The sequence below is a fragment of the Acinonyx jubatus genome, chromosome A1 (genome assembly GCF_027475565.1).
Source record: "Acinonyx jubatus isolate Ajub_Pintada_27869175 chromosome A1, VMU_Ajub_asm_v1.0, whole genome shotgun sequence".
Classification (NCBI taxonomy): Eukaryota; Metazoa; Chordata; class Mammalia; order Carnivora; family Felidae; genus Acinonyx; species Acinonyx jubatus.
Genome location: NC_069380.1, coordinates 172,420,389 through 172,439,262, shown reverse-complemented (window position 1 = coordinate 172,439,262; position 18,874 = coordinate 172,420,389). Strand labels below are relative to the sequence as shown.

The 18,874-nt window shown below is 47.4% G+C and overlaps 1 pseudogene; it reads left to right on the top strand.

Moving 5' to 3' along the window:
• The first annotated feature begins 12,978 nt into the window (after positions 1-12,978).
• LOC106975358 (NADH dehydrogenase [ubiquinone] 1 alpha subcomplex subunit 1-like) lies at positions 12,979-14,874 on the top strand (annotated as a pseudogene).
• The last annotated feature ends 4,000 nt before the right edge of the window (positions 14,875-18,874 follow it).

Genomic DNA, 18,874 nt, shown 5'->3' with positions numbered 1-18,874 from the left:
GAAAGGCAGGTTAAAAATGAATCGTGCAGAGCCTTGAGTGCCAGGGTAAGATGTTTGGACCTATCTTGAAGAATAGCCAGGGTGAAATAAAAGGGGAAGTTACAGTGTCTGGAACAGCATGGTGTTTATAAAGGAGAAGGAGAGGCTGAATCAGAAAAACGAGTGATGCGTCTGAGGGAGACACGGTGAAAACGGGACTAGATGGTGGGGATGGAAATTGAGAAGGGACGATGGGTCCAAAATTCTCCAGGTTATCCTGATAGGACTTGGGGACTGGATGGGGGTTAGGGGTAGAGTGGGAACACGGTAATGGGGGAAGATGACTGAAGGAAAAGCTATGTCTCCATTCACTTCTGACACCAAATATGGGAGGTTCTCTCTGCACCAGTCGGTTTTCCAGCTCCCGAGACACCAACTGGATATCCTAGAATTTTTTTATTAGAGAAGTTTTTATTTTTATTTTTTATTTTTTTTAAATTTTTTTTTAGTGTGTATTTATTTTTGAGACAGAGAGAGACAGAGCATGAACAGGGGAGGGTCAGAGAGAGAGGGAGACACAGAATCTGAGACAGGCTCCGGGCTCTGTGCTGACAGCACAGAGCCCAACGCGGGGCTCGAACTCGCGGACCGCGAGATCATGACCTGAGCCGAAGTCGGCCGCCCAACCGACTGAGCCACCCAGGCGCCCAGAGAAGATTTTATTTTTAAGTGTATTTACTTATTTTGACTGAGAGAGGGGGGAATATGAGTGGGGGAGGGGCAGAGCGGGGGAGAGAGAGAGAGAGAGAGAGGGAGGGAGAGAGACGGAGAATCCCAAGCAGGCTCTGGGCTATCAGCTCGGAGCCTGACTTGGGGCTCAACCTCGTGAACTGTGAAATTATGACCTGAGCTGAAATCAAGAGTCAGATGCTTAACGGACTGAACCACCCCAGGCACCCTGGACATTCTAGAATTTAATTCAGTTCTGACACTACCTACCTGCCATTAGCATTGGACTCCACGGGTTAAGGGCTCACACCCACAAGACTGCCAGTCACTAGCTCTGGGTCCTTGGGGTACCCGCACTTCTGTCCGACTTGGCTACAAAGTTGGGGGTTCTTACACCCCTCCTCCTCAGGATCAAGAATTTGCTGGAAAGGCTCAAAAACCTCAGGGAATCGTTTACTTAAACCCTTACTGATTTATGAGAAAGGACATCATAAAGGGTATGGCTGAACGACCGGAAGAAGAGGTGCCCAGGGCAGGGTCCAGAAGGGTCCTGAGCCGGGAAGCAGGTGTTCCCGTGCAGCTGGGAACGCTGGGAATGTGCCAGCCTGCCGGCACGGGGATGGGTTTACTAACCCGGCAGCTCTCGGGGCGCCAGAGTTTGGGGAATTTTGTGGAGGCTTCATTACATAAGCACAGTTGATTATTAACTCGATCTCTTGGGAGGATGATGGCATGGGGCTGAAATTCCAAATTTCTAATCGTGGCCGGATCCTTCTGGTGACCAGCCCCTATCCCGGAGCTTTCCGGGAGCACACCAAGAGTCACCACATTAGCACAAAAGCTGTCTGTCACCATCCAGGAAATTCCAAGGGATTTGGGAGCTCTGTGTAAGGTGTTCCCACTACCCCCGTGACTCGGGAAATGATAGGAGTTTCAGGACCTCCGTGTCAGGAACTGGGGGCAGAGACCAAATATACATATTTCTTACTGTGTCACATGCTTCTGCCATTCCCAGCGGCCCTGTGCCCTGGGACTGCATGCTGTACCCTTGGGTGATGGCCATGGCCCCCCTAAGCAGAGTGGGCGTTCATTCTCTGTAGCCATATCTACAGGTACACCTCTCCCCCCATTGTCTTCCATGACTGGATGTTTCAATAATCCGAATTTGGCAAGATCCCATCAGGAAACATCTCTTATTTTTTCTTCCACTCAAACTTCAGGCAGCCCTCTGAGCTGTTTCGTTTCTTTCCCCACTCATTCTGGATAGCGGTCTCATTTTCAGGTGTTCGAAAACTCCACACCGCTGGGATCAAACTTCAACCTTTCATCCAGTCCACGGCCGCCCTCTCTACCTCTCAGGCCTGCTCCGGAGCCCCTTCTCCCAGTACCGGTGTTTTAGGAGCCCTCTGGGGCTACTTGGGGGACAAAAGGGGCAATAGCAATGGGTGAAGTTCTGTTCGGTTAACTGGTACTTGCTGGAGTTCTCGTGGTGGCCAATGTCCTCTGCCATGGCTTGATTCCCTGCCCCCCCCCCCCCATACACACACACACACACACACACACACACACACACACACACAGAGTCATTGCTGGGCTCTTTCAAGGTGTCTATAGTCTTCTGCCCCAGAGATTCACAAGCAGTCTTTCTGCCGGGGGCCCCTCCACTGGCATTCAGCTCTCCCGGCGGGAGTCTTTTCAAGATGGCTCTCCGCTGGCTATCTGAAGTTTCCTCCTGGCCCATGGGCACTCATAATCCTTTGCCTCAGCAGACGGTGCACTGCTCCCTCCTAGCTTCCTCTCTGAGAGGAGAATCCTGCAGCCTCCTGACTTGAGACTCATCCAGGTGAGGGCCGGGGGCTGCCATTTTCAGGGTATACAGGTCAGTTGCACTTGAGCACCTTCTTATGCAGCCATCTGGTCCTGGGATATTCGGCAATTGAGCAAAAGTCTGGCTGGAGATGAGGTGTTTTTTTATTTCTTAAAAAAAATTTTTTTTATTATAATTTATTGCCAAATTGGCTTCCATACAACACCCAGTGCTCATCCCAACAAGTGCCCTCCTCAGTGCCCATCACCCATTTTCCCCTCTCCCCCAGACCCCCATCAATCCTCAGTTTGTTCTCTGTATTTAAGAGTCTCTTGTGGTTCGCTTCCCTCCCTCTCTGTAACTATTTTCTCCCTTCCCTTCCCCCACGGTCTTCTGTTAAGTTTCTCACGATCCAGAGATGACTGAAAACATATGATAGCTGTCCTTTTCTGACTGACTTATTTCACTCAGCATAATACCTTCCAGTTCTACCCACGTTGCTGCAGATGGCATGATTTCATTCTTTCTCAGTGCCAACTAGTATTCCATCGTGTATATAATTTCCGGTCGCTGAAAAGATGAACTCTGGTCACTGTGGGATTCTGCCCAGTGCCTCCCTTTAGAAAGCAGGGTACTTAGCCGGCCTTTCTCGAAGCTCTGAGGTTCAGCTGAAATTCTGAGTCCACATTTTTTAAAAAAATCCATTTAACATTGTCACACTACTCCCTCTCATTTTGTTTGAAATCAACAACTTTTCCTTAAATCAAAACATTCTTTTTTTTTGACTCTCAGCGGGGAGCCTGCCTGGCTTCTCCAAAGCCAAGGGCTATGTGTCCCTTGTGTTTCTTATGTCGGGGGCCATCGTTTTGTCAGAGGCTCCCTGGGCCAACACACCTGCAGATGAGATGGGTGTCTCGTGTACAACTGACCAGAGTAACCACACTGGAGAAAGCTTTTGGAGAGACAACCAACACATTTGTTGTAACAACAAACGTATAGCCTTCGATTCGACCGTTCCCTCTGTCTCATATCTACTCCAGGACGATATCACATTACATGAATGACAGAAGAAGTCTATGTTTTACATGAGGAATTCAGTATTGCAATTAATGAGCGCGAACCAAAGTTATTTGCATCGTATCTGAACAATATAAGCAGAAAAGAAAGCACTTCCCCGCTCAGGAGAGTTTTGATCCAGCAGATTATTGAGGCTGAGATGAGAAAATGTCTCTGTACCCCATAAGACCCCCTACCACCTGACTACGGCTTGGTAATATTTTGAAATATGAATCTACATGATTTTCTTTGCACATTTGCCCCCTTTCTTTCCCTTACTCAGGTCAGCTGTCTGCTGACTACTTACCTCAGGGACAGTGTGTTTCGGGGCAGAAAGCGGAAGTGGCCTACGAGACTTCCTGGCTATTGTGTTCCAAAGGTGGGACCTTACATATCCAGGAGAATGTTCTAGAAGACCTGAAAGGGAAGGTACTTGGGGCCTAAACAGAGTTTCTTGATCAAAGAAGGGGTGACGTCAAAGCTTTCTTCACCTCAGAGGAGAAAGAGATGCCCCTGGGCTTGAGGAAGGGTGAGAAATCTGTGTGCATCCCGGCCAAGGGGCTTGAATACCACTTGAACTACCCCTGCAGGGAGGCAGCAGGACCCTGAAGAAATGGCAAAAGAGGCAACGGAGGGCCTTGCAAAACATCCCAGTGTAAATACACATGAAACAAAAGTAGCAAGAAGTCACCAGGCCTGACAGAACCTGAGGACAGAAACTAGGCATCACCTGATAGCAACCTGTACAGACGACGAACCAAGGACAAAAGGCCCTGTCTCCCACCCCATCTCCAACCTTCCCGCCGGAAGACTCCTTGACCCTGCATAAGATCCCGGAGTTTGGCCCCACCCTACACGCGTGCTGGAAACTACAGAAAAAGATCAAAGTGAAGTTTTCTCCCAGTCAGTCAGAGGGGAACACTTCGAGTCAGGCATTAAATTGCATTGTAGAAATTAAAGCTCTATTTCTCACTCACCTGGGCTTTTGGACTGAGATTTCTACCTACAACTCAGTCCCTCTTTGGGCATCAAACCTACAGAGAGCACGATGCTGGCTTCTTTTGCAGAAGACAGGGACCGCACCGACTAGCGAGGGTGGTGGCTTGAATGGCGAGGGTCAGGGAGCAGTCAGCTGACGCATTCATCTGCCACATTGCTGTGGTGGCAAATTCTGCACGAGGCTGAAACTGTCACCTCAGATTAGTGGCGTAGTTGCTCTAAATGGCCCTTAAACTTCTACAGAGGAAACTAAATTTAGGGCCTCAGCATAAATGCGGTTGTCTGGTTGATGGGAGCCGAAAGAAGCATAGGAACGTGTTTGCAGAGATGGTTGAATCATACACGTCAAGGCGGGAACGCAGAGGCCCAGAAAGGACGGAGCCTTGCAGAGAGCAAGCTTTCACCCTGAATTTCAGAGAAAAAAAAATAACAGTGATAGGATGACGCCTCCAAGCAGTGAGTAGCGGAGGAAAGAGGCCAGGACAAATGGTGAAGAGGTCCTTGGTGTCTGAATTCAACTTTTATTTGACTGACCGTCCCTAAGGAGGCAAAGTGGAGTCAGTCAGCCCCTGTTCCCAAAGGGCTCATGCGCCTGAGGGGGTGAGGTGAGAGGGAATTACAGTTATGTGCTGAGATGGGCATGCTTAGGGGGGCGGCAGGAGCCCAGCGCAGGGGGGTGACTGAGGCTCCCCGGAGGCTCAGGGAAGCTGCACCATCGAAGTGGTTATTTCAGCTAGATTTGGAAGGTTGAGAAGTGGGGAAGGGAATTCTACCTGGAAGGAAGAGACTTGGAGATAGGAAGGAGTGTGGTGAGTTCAGGGAAGGGAGACGCCTCTCGTGTGATGGGCACACAAGCTATGGGTGGTGAGGGTTCAGTGTGTCTCCCCCGAATTCATATAATGAAGCCCTAATCCCCAATGTGATGGTAAGTGGAGGTGGGGCCTTTGGGAGGTCATCGTGTTTGTGTGAAGTCATTGGGCTGGAGCCTCCATGATGGAGTGCGTTAGTCTGCTTAGTCCGTCACGACAGAATACCTGTTAACAGACTGGGTGGCATAAACAACAGAAGTTACTTGTCACAGTTCCACGGTTGGGAAGTCCAAGATCAAGGTGCTGGCAGAGTCAGTATCTGGTGAGAGCCCACTTCGGTTCGCAGATAGCCATCTTCCCTCTGTAACCTTGCTTGGCAGGATTGTGTGAGGGATCTGTCTGGGCCTTCTTACTAAAAGCACTAGTCGCTTTAGTGAGGGTTCCGCCCTTGTGACCTAATTATCTCCCAAAGACCTCTCCCTCCAAATACTATCAACACTGGGGACTAGGTTTCAACATATACATCTTTTTGGGGGGGGGGGGGACGCGAACATTTAATCTATAGCACTGGGATTGGTCCCCTTATCAGGGGATGAAGGTACCAGAGGTCTCTTCCTTGACCATGTGAGAATACACGGAGGAAGACAAGAAAGGTGGAAGGGATGACACCTGAGGATTTTTCAAATTGGTGACAGATAGCAAACCACAGATTCAGGAAGCTCCCAGAACACCAAGCAGCAGAGGTCAGAATTAACCCAGGCATCTCTTCAGAAACTGTGCAAACATGCAAGGAAAAAGGGTGCAGTGTAATGTTGAAAATGTCGAAAAAAATAAGCCACTGACTTAGAAATCCATGTCTAGTGAAATGATCTTTCAGAGTAAACAAGAAATAAACATTTTTGCAGACAAACAAAACTAGTGGAAAAGCCCCAGCAGCGGTCTTGCCCTGTGAGAAATGTCAGCAGGAGCAGTTCAGGGAGAAAAAAAATAGTACGGGCCAGCAATTTAGGACTACACAATGAAAGGAAGAGAATTGGGAAAGGAATCAATAAACGTAGCAAAGAAAAGAATGCAATCTTTTATAAATAATAAAATGAAAATTTTTCCAGTCATTCTCCTTATCTGATAAGACCCCCCTGCAACCAGGTACCTGGTCCCAAACCTTACATATACTATGTCGTTTCCTATGCATACATATCTGTGACCAAATTTATATAGAAACTAGGCACACTGCGAGGGGAACAAAAATAATAAAATAGAACGATTACAACACTATACCGTGATGACAGTTATGTGAATGTGGTCCTTCTCTCTCTCTCTCTCCAAATATCGTATTGTATTACACTCACGCGTCTTCTTCTTGTGATGATGTGAGGTGACAAAATGCCCACGTGATGAGATGACGTAAGGTGAGTGACGCAGGCAATGTGACACAGCGTTAGCCTACTGTTGACCTTCTGAGGAGATAGGTCAGAAGGAGGAGTTCATCTGCCTCCCGACTGCGGCTGACCACGGTTAACCGAGATCGTGGAGAGCGAAACCGTGAATAAGGGGGGCCTACAGTCGTCCTCGATTGATCTGAAAGACAACTTCAAAATAATAATAGGAACAATGTGTTGGGTGACCATAGCATATGGGTAAGTGACATGAATGACAGCAATGTCACAAGAGACGGGAGACAGGAATTGGAAATAATCTGGGTTATAGGGGGTGCTAATCCATCCTCTTGCCAGTAATGCGTATGAAGGTTTTATTTGCTGGTGATTACTTGAATGGCAGGGCTCCGTGTTACCCGAGTAAATAAGGGCTTAACACCCAAATTAATAGTTGGTACTCAGAAAAGACATACTGTGAAGCTGTCTCATCCATATGCTTCCAACATAAAATTCCTTGTATGTGCATATTTTTTTTTTGAAAGAGAGAGAGTGCACAAACAGGGGAGGGACAGAGGGAGAGAGAGAGAGAACCCATGCCAGGCGTGGAGCCTGACGTAAGACTCGATCTCACAACTGTGATATCATGACTGAGCCGATTTTAAGAGTCAGACACTTACCTGACTGAGCCACCCGGGTGCCCTGTATGTGCATCTAAACATATAAAGGATCACATCTCAACGGCACAGGTCAAATTCTAAGAATCATTATTATTATTATTATTTCATTTTTAAGTATATTCAAATTCTCAAAGAGCACCTTTTTGGTAATGATCCCCAAGTACCTTGCATATATCTCCAAGTGCACTCATCATTTGTTCTGAAAAGTCTGAAATATTGCTGCACAAAGCAGCAGCTGTCATATCAGGATGTTCCCGTGATGTGATAATTTGTATTTAAAATTCCCTAGGATCCAGTGAAGAAGTCACAAAAACCTAAAGTCAGATGAAGAAAAGGGAAGCAAAAAATTTCAGAGCCCCAAGAGTCATGACGACCAAAGTTCCAGCAAAGGGTTCAGGCTGAAGGTCAAGGGTGGTACCCAGAGCTTACAGTTTCTGATTGACCGAGGAAGCTCAGGGCTTGAATGAGGTAGTTAATTCAGCACTTGAGCGCTAGTCGCAGTATCCAAAATACTTGCAGTGAACTTTTATATAACTAATGTTGATTGACCACCTACTAGGTACCCGCAGACGTGCTGGGTGCTAAAAGTAAATGATAGCCTCATCAATGTAGCTGACATTTATCAAGCATTTACTATGTGTCAGGACCTTTCTTAAATGCCTTTCTGGCATCCCTACGACCCCCCCTTATGAGATTGATACATCTTCATTTTATGGATGCCAAATGTGATGTTAAAGGCGGTTAAGTAACTGTCCAAGGTCACACAGCTAAGCTGTGCTCGGGCTGGGATATGAGTCAGAGCCTGTTGGATTCCAGAGCTCCCAAACCATGAACCTCTTACGTTGTCCTGGGAGATGAGTACATCACAGAAATTGAAGTCTGTTTAGAGAGACAGACACACAGACACATGAAAGACTATAATACACAGATTATATGTGTATTATATATATGTATGTGTATTATATATATGTGTATTATATATATATATATATATATATATATATATATATATGTGAGGTGGCTAAGGATGGGTGTGAAGGTTGCTAAGAGATGGGGCATTTGACCTGGGTCTTGACAGATGAATAGGAATTTGAGGCCACAGCAGAGAAGGAAGGCAATTCTGGGCAGGGAGAGAAGCAATTCGAAATCACAAGAGTGTAAAAGGGTGTGTGCAGTGGGGGAAAGTATGTAGTTCCATGTGAAAAGAAAATAGATCGTATAAGAAGGAAGTAAGTAATAAGACCGACTCTAGAAAAGTCAGCAGGACCTGCTCACGGAGGGATTTGAATCTCAAGCTAAAGAGCTCCCACTTTTTACAGTCAGCCATCAAGAGCCTTTATTAAGTTCTAAAACAAAAGTGTGGGGGCGCCTGGGTGGCTCCATCGGTTAAGCGTCCGACTCTTGATTTTGGCTCAGGTCATGATCTCAGGGTTGGTGACTTCAGCCCCACCGGCTGGACAGTGTGGAGCCTGCTTGGGATTCCCCCCACCCCCACTCTCTCTCCTTCTGTAAGTAAATAAACTTAAAAATAAATCAATCAAACAAAAGTGTGACAAGGTTAGTGGTGCAGTTTCGAAAACAATGGCTTTAATTTACATACAGATTTCTTAGAATTCCTGCCCTGCTCCCTGGGGAGACAGGAAAGAATGACTCAGAAACATCCTCCTGCAGGTAGGGTCCAATTCAAGCTAATGCTAAGATCAGAAGTTCCCGGGGATTTTGAACATAACTTTTTGAGCCTCACAAGAATTGTGGGAGGTGACCGAGAACCCATTCTTGCAAATCTGTAGCTCTTTGGCATGAGGTGACTGCCTGCCACAGGGGCAGAATCACAAGTGACTGGCTGATGTGGGGCCTGAACCCTTCAGTCGCCAGGCCAGAAGCAGAGCAAGTGGAGAGGAGTCAGCCTGAAACGCACACTCAAGTTACGGGGCTAATTTTGGGGCCAGCAAACTTGGGACAAGCCCTTTGCTAGACCTCACGTGGATGATGCCGCGAGTGTGCCGCCGCCTGAGATTAGTTCAGGCTTGAAAGAAACTTCTTCTGGGGAAAGGAAAATTTTTAGATTTCTCAGAAACAGCTCCCTCTTATAAGGAGAAATGAAGAGCTAAAATTAAACTACCTCAATTATATGGCTGCTAAACTGACTTATGAAACTCACAGACGACTTTGTGCAATTACCCGCACCCATGGAAGAGTCTTTGCAAATCTCCACAAGCAGCAATATCCTGGGAAGACCTTGGCCGCCTCCAGCCCCGGGGCTGAGCAGCTCTTCCCTGGGCGCGATGGCCCTGGGGCGAGGTGTCCAAAGGAAACAAATCAGAAATTGATTCCTGAAGAAGAGGCCATCTCTGAACTCCTCCAGGGGATGGTGTCATTTCCCACTCAGTCAAGATTCAGCCTTGCCTCTTTGTAGGAGCACCGGCCTCAGTTTTTCCTCATTGCCTGGCATTCCCTTGCTGCTCAGGCATCATCAGACATATCAGAAAAATTATTAAAAGGGAGTCCAAATTGCACAGGAGGTCATCAAGAGGTCTTCACAGCCCTGGATGCAATATCCCCAACCTGGAAACGGTCTAGAAGTCCATCAACAGGAGACAAGAATCCGTAACTATGGAGCACCACACACGTTCGTATGAAGGGTGTCAAGGTATATGGATAAATATCAGAAAACACAATCTTGGATTACAGTAAAGGAAGTTCACGATGACGCCTGGAGTTTGCTACCATTTAATTAAGACGGTGATCTGGGTTCTTACCAATGGAGTAAAAGTACAAAAACATGCACAGGAAGGATATACGCTCACTTCAGTTTGAATGTTTTCTCTGGGGAGGAGAGTAAATGGGGGCAGAAGGGGCACCTTGGAACTTCAGTGCTGTGATGTTTTATTTGGAAGAAAAGGTTAAGAGATGCGATGTTCCATTGGACATCTGAGTGTTGGCCAAGCTGAGTTGTCTTCTGCCCAAGTGTTCATTACGTTAGTCTATGTACTTCTGTTAATGTTACAAATATTCCATAAAAAGTATTTTTTTCAAGAGGCGATCAGGTCTCTTTTTCCTGGTAATGGTCAGAGGTTAGGCCATGTGTATGAATGAAGTCAAGAAGGGCTTACTGATCTGACTCAACAGGAAGTGTGGAGGGTAGAACCACGTATCTGACAGCTGGACCATGGGGTAGACAGCAGTCTTTGCACGGTGAAAGGGACAAGCAGTGGATTTGGGGTGGGCAAACCAAGAGGGAGTGCCACACAGAAGAAAAGGCCGGCAGGCTGGGGAAGGGCGGAGACCCCCAAAGCACTTTCTGGTGGGATCAGTGTAAGAGAGGATCACATTCAGTGGATCCCAAGGATAAAACTGGGCTAATGGTTCTGAGTGCTGGTCATAGGCTTGCAATTTCACGGACCACTGTCTTGAAAAAATGGTGAGTGTTGGCAACCAGTGTGTGTGTGTGTGTGTGTGTGTGTGTGTGTGTATGAGTGGGATGGGGGGGCAGGGATGCCAAGTGAAATAATTAGCAGGAAAAAAACTACCATCTCTTCTACTCTTATTTCATTTCTAAAAAAGAAAGGTTATTTTTACATCAACAAATTAGGAAGAACATGGTAAAAAAAAAATGGCATGTAATTCCCATTGAACAAATGTAGGCTTATGGTGGAGTCACTCATGGACCTCTTTTAATTTTGCCACATGATAGTGAAAGTTTTGTCCCCTGCTGCACTTGTCCATGGGCCAACTGTTGAGAAGTATCATGAATGGTCTGGTAATTATAGAAGCAAAGCTTTGGGTGGGCAAAGAGGCAGGATGGGATGCTGGAAAGGCAAACTGGGTCAAGGCTATGAAAAGCCTTGAATGCCAAGCCAAGGGATTCAGAGGCCCAACTCAGAAGTGACATTTCCTATGAAGTTTTTCCTGATACCTTTCCCCACCCCTCACAAACACCCCCTGCCAACTTCTAAGACCAATGACTCTTTGTGTTGGGTCCCTCCCAACACTATTCAGACTTCAGTTGAGTGGTGTTGCCTTGTTTGTTGATTTATCTGTCTCCCTCTCCACCTTTGGGGATCCTAGACACCCAGAATGGTGTCCTGCCTATTTTGTATCACCAGCGCCCAGCCCAGCAGATGGATGAATGGGTTACCCAATGTACGAAAATAGGAACAAGTTAAGGGAATGGATTAGGCAACCTCTAAAGTTTAGCTTGAAGTTTAAAAAGGTTGGCTAAGCATGATGAAGTTTTAAAGTACCTAAGTTTGACTCCTGACTATTTCTGCCTCACTATATGACTTTGAGCAAATGAGTTAACATGACTGTGCCTCAGTTTCCTTGTCTGTAAAATGGGAATAAATAAATAATCATAATGGCACCCACAGTGTTGTAATGAGAATTAAGTAAATTTATATAGGTAAATCACCTCATGTGACTCACTAGTGTTAGCTACTTTTATTATTAGAATAGTAGTATTATCTCCATGTCCCTCCTGAGGGAAACTGAGACCAAAAAATTAATGAGCTTGTTAAACACCTGCAGCTGAAACCTAATTCCTGTGACTCCAAGCCCACCTTCCTCCCACCTTCTCTTGATGTGCCATTGGCCTAGATCACTGTGGATGAAATGTCTTTGCCTTTCTACCAAGAATCTTCAAAACTGTGCTTTCTAGACTGTTCTTGGAAGGTAGTGAAACAGTCGCAGGCCTTCGGAGAAAGTGCCACCAAGTTTACTTCCATCAGGAGCCAGGGACTTACAAAGGAAGATCCTGTTTGTCACTGAGGCTGACGTTTATTGAGTAATGACTACATACCAGATAGGGGGTTGGCAAACTACAGTCCGTGGGCCAAATCTGGTTTCGTAGAGCTGGTGAATTAAGAATTTTTTTTTTACCCTGTTAAATGGTTAGGAGCAATCAAAAGAATGTAATCATATATTACAATTGTATGAAATTCAAATTTCGGTGTCCATAAATGAAGTTTTATTGGAACACGGCCATACCCAGTCCTTGGCGTATTGTTGATGGCCGCTTTAGGGACAGGAAGTCTGAAAGATTTTCTATCTGGCCCTTTGCAGAGGAAGTTTGTTGAGCCCGGTGCTGGATGGTCATCTGGGGGCTTTCCCTGGGTTACTCACTCAGTCTTCAGGACTCCATGTGGGAGAGGCAAGCATGCCAAACCTTGTTTGCCCCTGGGAAACAGACGTTCACGGGGGGGGGGGGCAAGTAACCGCATGTGTAATATCAGAATGGGGACACGATTGCTCCGCTGCTCACAAAGAAGGAGTGACCATTTCTCCTTTTGGTGAATTCTTCCGAAGACTCATCAGCCTCTTCACTCTTCTCAAAGAAAATTAAATGACTTTAAATGGATCTTTCTATTCGAGGGACCTAAATTAGGTGGAGAAGGGAGGACGTCTTTGCAACAGAAGAGAGGTGGTGGTCAGAGCCAGAGGAGGGTGGTAATGGTCAGGCAGACAAGCTTCACTCTGAGTGGTCACTAAGGGGCTCAGCGTTCAGGACGTGGGCTTGAGAGCACTCTGGAGGCAGAGAGCCCCGGAGGATGGCAGAAATCCACGCTACTGGGAAGGAGCTCAAGAAAAGGCTTTGTCAGGGCCAGGGTCCTTCCCACCCGGGGTCTTGCTTCCACCTTGAAGTTCTCAGCTTCATCCTGAAGCTGCAAAGACCTTCCGTTTTACAACTTCCACCCCCGCCTGTCACCCCAGAGTCTGAGCAAGGATTCTCTAAGCCTTCCCAAATAATGGGGAAGAGAACCTTCCAGAAGGCCAGATTGTTTTCCAGATTAGAGAGATGAGAGAGAGCCAGGCTATACCCTTAGATAGTAGAGACACCGTTGGGAGTTTGACACGTACTGTCCCACACACCCACAGGGCAGTCTGTCAAACGCGACCATGTGGCAGAGATGGCCCAGCGTAGAAATCACTACCATCAATTTTTGTACAAGGTGGGACAGGCGCCCAGAGGATCCTGGTCTTCTTCTCCTCGGTGTCAGAGATTCAGCAAGGCAGGGAGGACTGGAAGAATCCAGAAGGAAGGCCCAGGTGGTGAATATGAGGGTGGCCTTTCCAGGTAACTAAGAGTAGAAGCTAACATTTCTCCATGCTTCCTGTATGGCAGCCATATAGCTCCAAGCCTGGTGGGCATTTGTTTACTCAAATCTTGTCACCCTGCAAGGCCAGCGCAGTTCATTCTTGTTAGTCATGTCAGTTTCGTTCCACAAATTCCCCACCAACACTCCGAATTCATGAGTTCTGAACCACTGCTCCCAGGGGAATCACAAGGTCAGGGTCGTGTAAGCCTCTGCTCACAACATTTCTGTCAACCAGTCAATACATAACCTTGTTTCATGTGTCTCTGCTTAAAGACATTTCATTGAATATGTTGCTGATCCGTCAACACTAAACCCACGGCCAACAGCACTGGAACTCCTGTCTGAATGAATCTTCGTGAATGATCATGAAACACCGCAGGTATTCATTTCGGGGTCACAGGTCATTGTACGCCAGTGGCTGAATCCGCAAGTATGGAGTTCATGAGTCGTGAGGACCAACTGTACTATTAGATCCCCGTTTTCCAGACGGGGAAACTGAGGCATAGAGAGGTGAAGCGCCTTGCCCCGTGTCTCCCCGGTAAGCGGGAGAGCGAGGATATGCACTCAGGCACTGATATAACCTCTGGATCACACTGCTCACTTCTCTCATGTGCCCATGGATGTGTGTGAGGGGCAGCAGGTGGAAGGGACAGTATACACGCGCTGTGGGCAGATCTAGCCAAGCGGGGAGACTCAGAGTTCTCACCTCATGGGATCGGGTTTAAAGGAGGTAATGCTTGGGGTCACCTTTAGGGGGCCGGGAAGGAGGGGCTCGGTCCTGGCAGCCGCAGCGCGATATGGTTCGAGATTCTTCCCGGGATCGGCGTCATAGCCGTGTGATTGGTCATCCCCGGCATATCCACTGCACACATCCACAGGTTCTGTAACGGGGGCAAGGAAAAAAGGGTTGCCTATTATCGGTATCAGTGGAGTTTGATGCAAAGAGACGGCGCATCTCTGGAGTTAATCGTTACCAAGTGTCAAAGGGTTTGGAAAACATCGATTAAAGAAGGCTTTTCCTGACCGATGAAGATTAACTCGGTTATGCTCATCTGCCCTTTCTAGAAGGTTATGCAGGGTATCAATGTAGTACATAATAAAAACAAAAAAGTAAAATCAAAAATAAAAAAATTTAAAAAAATGAAGGAGGTAATGCTTAAGGCAGCACAGCGCACACGCAATACTTGACAAAATGGTAACCCACTCCCCACGACACACGGAGACAAGACTCAGCCTCAGACAACCCCTACAGACCACACACGTGGCATGTGATCTGAGACTAGATGTAGCGGTACATCTACATCCTGGGTCCAGGAAATCCGACTAGAAACTCACCAGACACCCAGGATCCTATATAAACGTGAAATATTCATGGAAACCTGACTGCCAACGGAGATGCCAACACATACGTTCAGGACGTGAGCTGATCTACATTTCAAAGCTCTGTAAAACCAATCTGCAAAACTTGCAAAACTGTGACAGCGCCGAAGAGGTGAAGACAATTTTCATGGATTCAAAACGGTCAGGAGACGCATTTGGAAGTCTATTCTTTCAGAAAACTCTGTCAATGGAGTAAACACCAATTAATTGCCAAGATGCAGAATCCAAGAGTGCTCTGTGTTCAGTGAGGTGTTCTCAATTTCATATGGTGTCTCGCTAATTGAACGTGTAATTTGAACAAATCCAGAAAGAGTATGTCACACTTGAACAGGTTAAGAAAGAACCTAGACTAAAATGCAGAAAAAGTCAGGCAATCAAGATGATTTTTTAAAAGTAATGTAGAACAATGGAAGCATTCAGTGGCTAAGCATTGGAATTAACAATGGAAGCATTAAGTGGCCAAGTATTGGAATCACCCCCCGCCCCCAGTGGCTTACAAAGGTCAAAGAGTTGGAGGCCAGGTGAAAAGGACCTTCGGAGCCGTTGAGTCTAAAATGAGAATTGCTTCTTTGCACGGAGTGAGAAAGCTGTCAGACACACTCCGGAGCCTGTGCTGGCGGCTGTGGGTTGCATGGATACGCCAGGCAGGTGGCCCTCCCGACAGAAAACTCACAAGGACCGAAGCAAAAAAAGTAAAAAAAAAAAAAAAAAGATCCATTTATCTACCTTGATGGTTGCTCAATTTTAAACTGAGCTGGAAGCCAGTGAGTTTCTGAAGAGATTGTAGAACATTGGTCTCCCTGGGGGCTGAGTTTTGTTGTTAGTGAATCCTGGGGGGGGGGGGGGGGGGGGAGTAGTTTCTGCTCTCAGCATTTCTCTGGTTCTCCATTTTTTTAAATTTTTTTTTAACGTTTATTTATTTTTGAGACAGCATGAATGGGGGAGGGTCAGAGAGAGGGAGACACAGAATCTGAAGCAGGCTCCAGGCTCCGAGCGGTCGGCACAGAGCCCGACGCGGGGCTCGAACTCACGGACCGCGAGATCATGACCCGAGCCGAAGTCGTTCGCTCAACCGACGGAGCCACCCAGGCGCCCCTGGTTCTCCTTCTTAAAATAATGGGAGCGGTAAGCTTGACTGACAGAATATTAGATGTATGGACTTCTGCATACTCAGGACAAACCACAGGTATCTTGTTGTTGCTTCCAGAATGGACGTTCCGAGCAAGACTATATAAGAAAGAGAAAACTACTGCTCGCGGTGCAGCTTGGCACTGTCTATTCTACCCCACCCAACCCCCACCCCACCGTCAGAATAGCCGAGCCTGTTATCAAAGAGTATCGCTCTTTGCAACCTTGACCCTTCATTCCGAGAGATCTTCCCCGGCCAGGCAAGTCCACGTGTCTGCAGCTTGCATCTGTCCTTCCGTGACCTGCGAGGAACAATCAGACAAACACCCAGAATTTCCGTGTAGGAGCATAAGCTCTTCTTAGGGAGGCACCTGCCATGGGAAGACATGTGTGAGTAAGCAGTACCGAGGCTGCAAAGAGGTGATTGGAGAATCCGGGGTTAGAAATGAACAGAAATGAGGCTGGAAAGAAGGCAAGAAGGAGGGGTTTGGTAGGAGTAAGAAAGTGGACCAACATTACCAGAAGCTGGAACCCGAACTGTAGAAATAACTAAGGGTGCATCAGGCCTATAGGTGTGATTTTGATTTGTGCATGCTGTGGTGTGCCTGTGCCATAGTTCCAAAGGCTTCTCGGCAAAGCCAGTGCCTGTGTGTGAGTTTTCCTTGGTGAGAGTTAGGCAAAGGGCTAGATTTTCCTCTTGGGGTTGGCCGGCTGTGGAATGGGGACAATCTGAGCGGGATACAGAGGTGAGAATGGGAGCTGGGAGTTGGTGTGACCGAGAGAATGAACCCACCCCCTCCCCCAAATTCCCAGAATCTTAGGAAGAGCCTACCCGCCCCACTAGGGTTTCCAGGCATTTTTCTCTAGATCTGAACAGGTCTGGAGGCGTCGGCTGACTTCCGGGGTACACAGAGGCATTCTGAGACGGAAGAAGCCTAAGTCCTCAGCGATAACACGTACCGTTGATCAGATATGTACCATGTGCCAGGCCCATTGTAAGCAACTGACATGCCTTCATTCATTTATTCTCAACAACTATGAGGAAGTTACCATGAATGAGGAAGGTACTATTAATTTCACCATTTGACAGATGAGGAACGAAGCACAGAGAGGTTGTGTGACTCCCCAAATGGCAGAGCCGTTGAGTGATGGAGGCAGATGGGAACCAGTCAGCGGGGCTCCGGGCCCACATTCTTTTTTTTTTTTTAATACAGCTTTATTTTTAATTTTTTTTTAACGTTTATTTATTTTTGAGACAGAGAGAGACAGAGTATGAACGGGGGAGGGTCAGAGAGAGGGAGACACAGAATCTGAAACAGACTCCAGGCTCTGAGCCATCAGCACAGAGCCCGACGCAGGGCTCGAACTCACGGATTGCGAGATCATGACCTGAGCCGAAGTCGGCCGCTTAACCGACTGAGCCACCCAGGCGCCCCTAATACAGATTTTTATTATCTCAGATACACATTTAGTCTTAAAACTGCTTGTGGTGTTGAATACAGCTGGCGGGAACACGTTTCCCAAGAGCGGAGCATGAAGGGCGGTGTTCTGGACGGCTAGGCAGGAGGGGGGCCCCCCATTAACAGGGCTCTTCTTGAGTTGTGTTTTTGAGACCATGAGGGGAAACTTGTCTCCTAAAGGAACCCTGACACAGTCACCAAAGCTCACAACAGAGAAAGAACCATTCACACAAGGAACGGAAGCACCAAAAAGGAAGAGAACGTGATGGCTCGGCTGTGGGTTACAAAATAAGCAGATGAGTGCGGTTAACTCTGGCAACGCGGGCTGTGTGAGAACATTTGGGTATAGAGACAGCAGGGCGTCATAGGGGAAAGGCTGCCTTCGAGCTCCCTTGTGACAAACACAGCGGGGGAGTCGTGTCTCTGGGGGCCGAGCCCTTCATACCCTTCAACTGCAGGACGTAAACCCTACAGAAATGTATAAAACTTGGGTTTCTCCTAATCTTCCACAATCTGGAGCCCAGAGAGTAACACATCTCTGTTGAGAAACTCAGAAGACACAGGGCCAGCGACGCAATGGATAAAGCACCAGAAGATTCGAGAAACTCAGAAGAGAATTCTGTAGGTTAGTGATGCCCAGGGTTGACTGTGGAACAAGGAGTTTGACGGGAAGACGGAGGTGAATTTTGCTATCAAACCGGGAAGGAAGTTACAAGAAATAAAATTCCGTTAAGTAAATGCACCCCGGGAGGCTTGCGCGAACACATGCACATGTGTGCACGCAGATACATGCGTGTGGGTGCGTGTGCATGCACACACACACACAGCCAAAGCAGGGCTCACATCCTTAACTAAGAAAATGCAGGATGGAAGAGGGAGGCTTGTTCCAGAAGCACCTCTGACTCTAGACCCCGGAATTTTAAGTGGGAAATCAGAATGACCCCCAATGCTGACTACAGCAACCCACAAGCTCGGTCCTGGCCGTGCAGAGGTCACAGACGGGCCACACCTTCCAGGAGCTCCGAGTACAAAGGGGAGTCAGTCACGTGGCACATGATCCCCTCACGGCCTGATGAGTGTCCCACGGGGACAAACGGAGGAGGCTGTGCTGTGTAATCCTTCGGACAGCCATCACCCACTGACGGTGCTAATCTGTGAATTTTGGGGGGACAAGACCATTCCATCTACAGCACTTTCTTTCTTCTCCAAACTCTGGCTTCTTAGGGTTTCCAAGAGACCATTAGTATAGGGCTCAGCCTCCGGATTCTCTTCCGCCTGCGTTTAAATCCAGGCTCCGTCTCTTGATAGATGTGCAACATGAGGCCAGGGGGTAGCAAATGGTAGCCTACTGGTCAACTATGGCTCATGCCTGTTTTTGT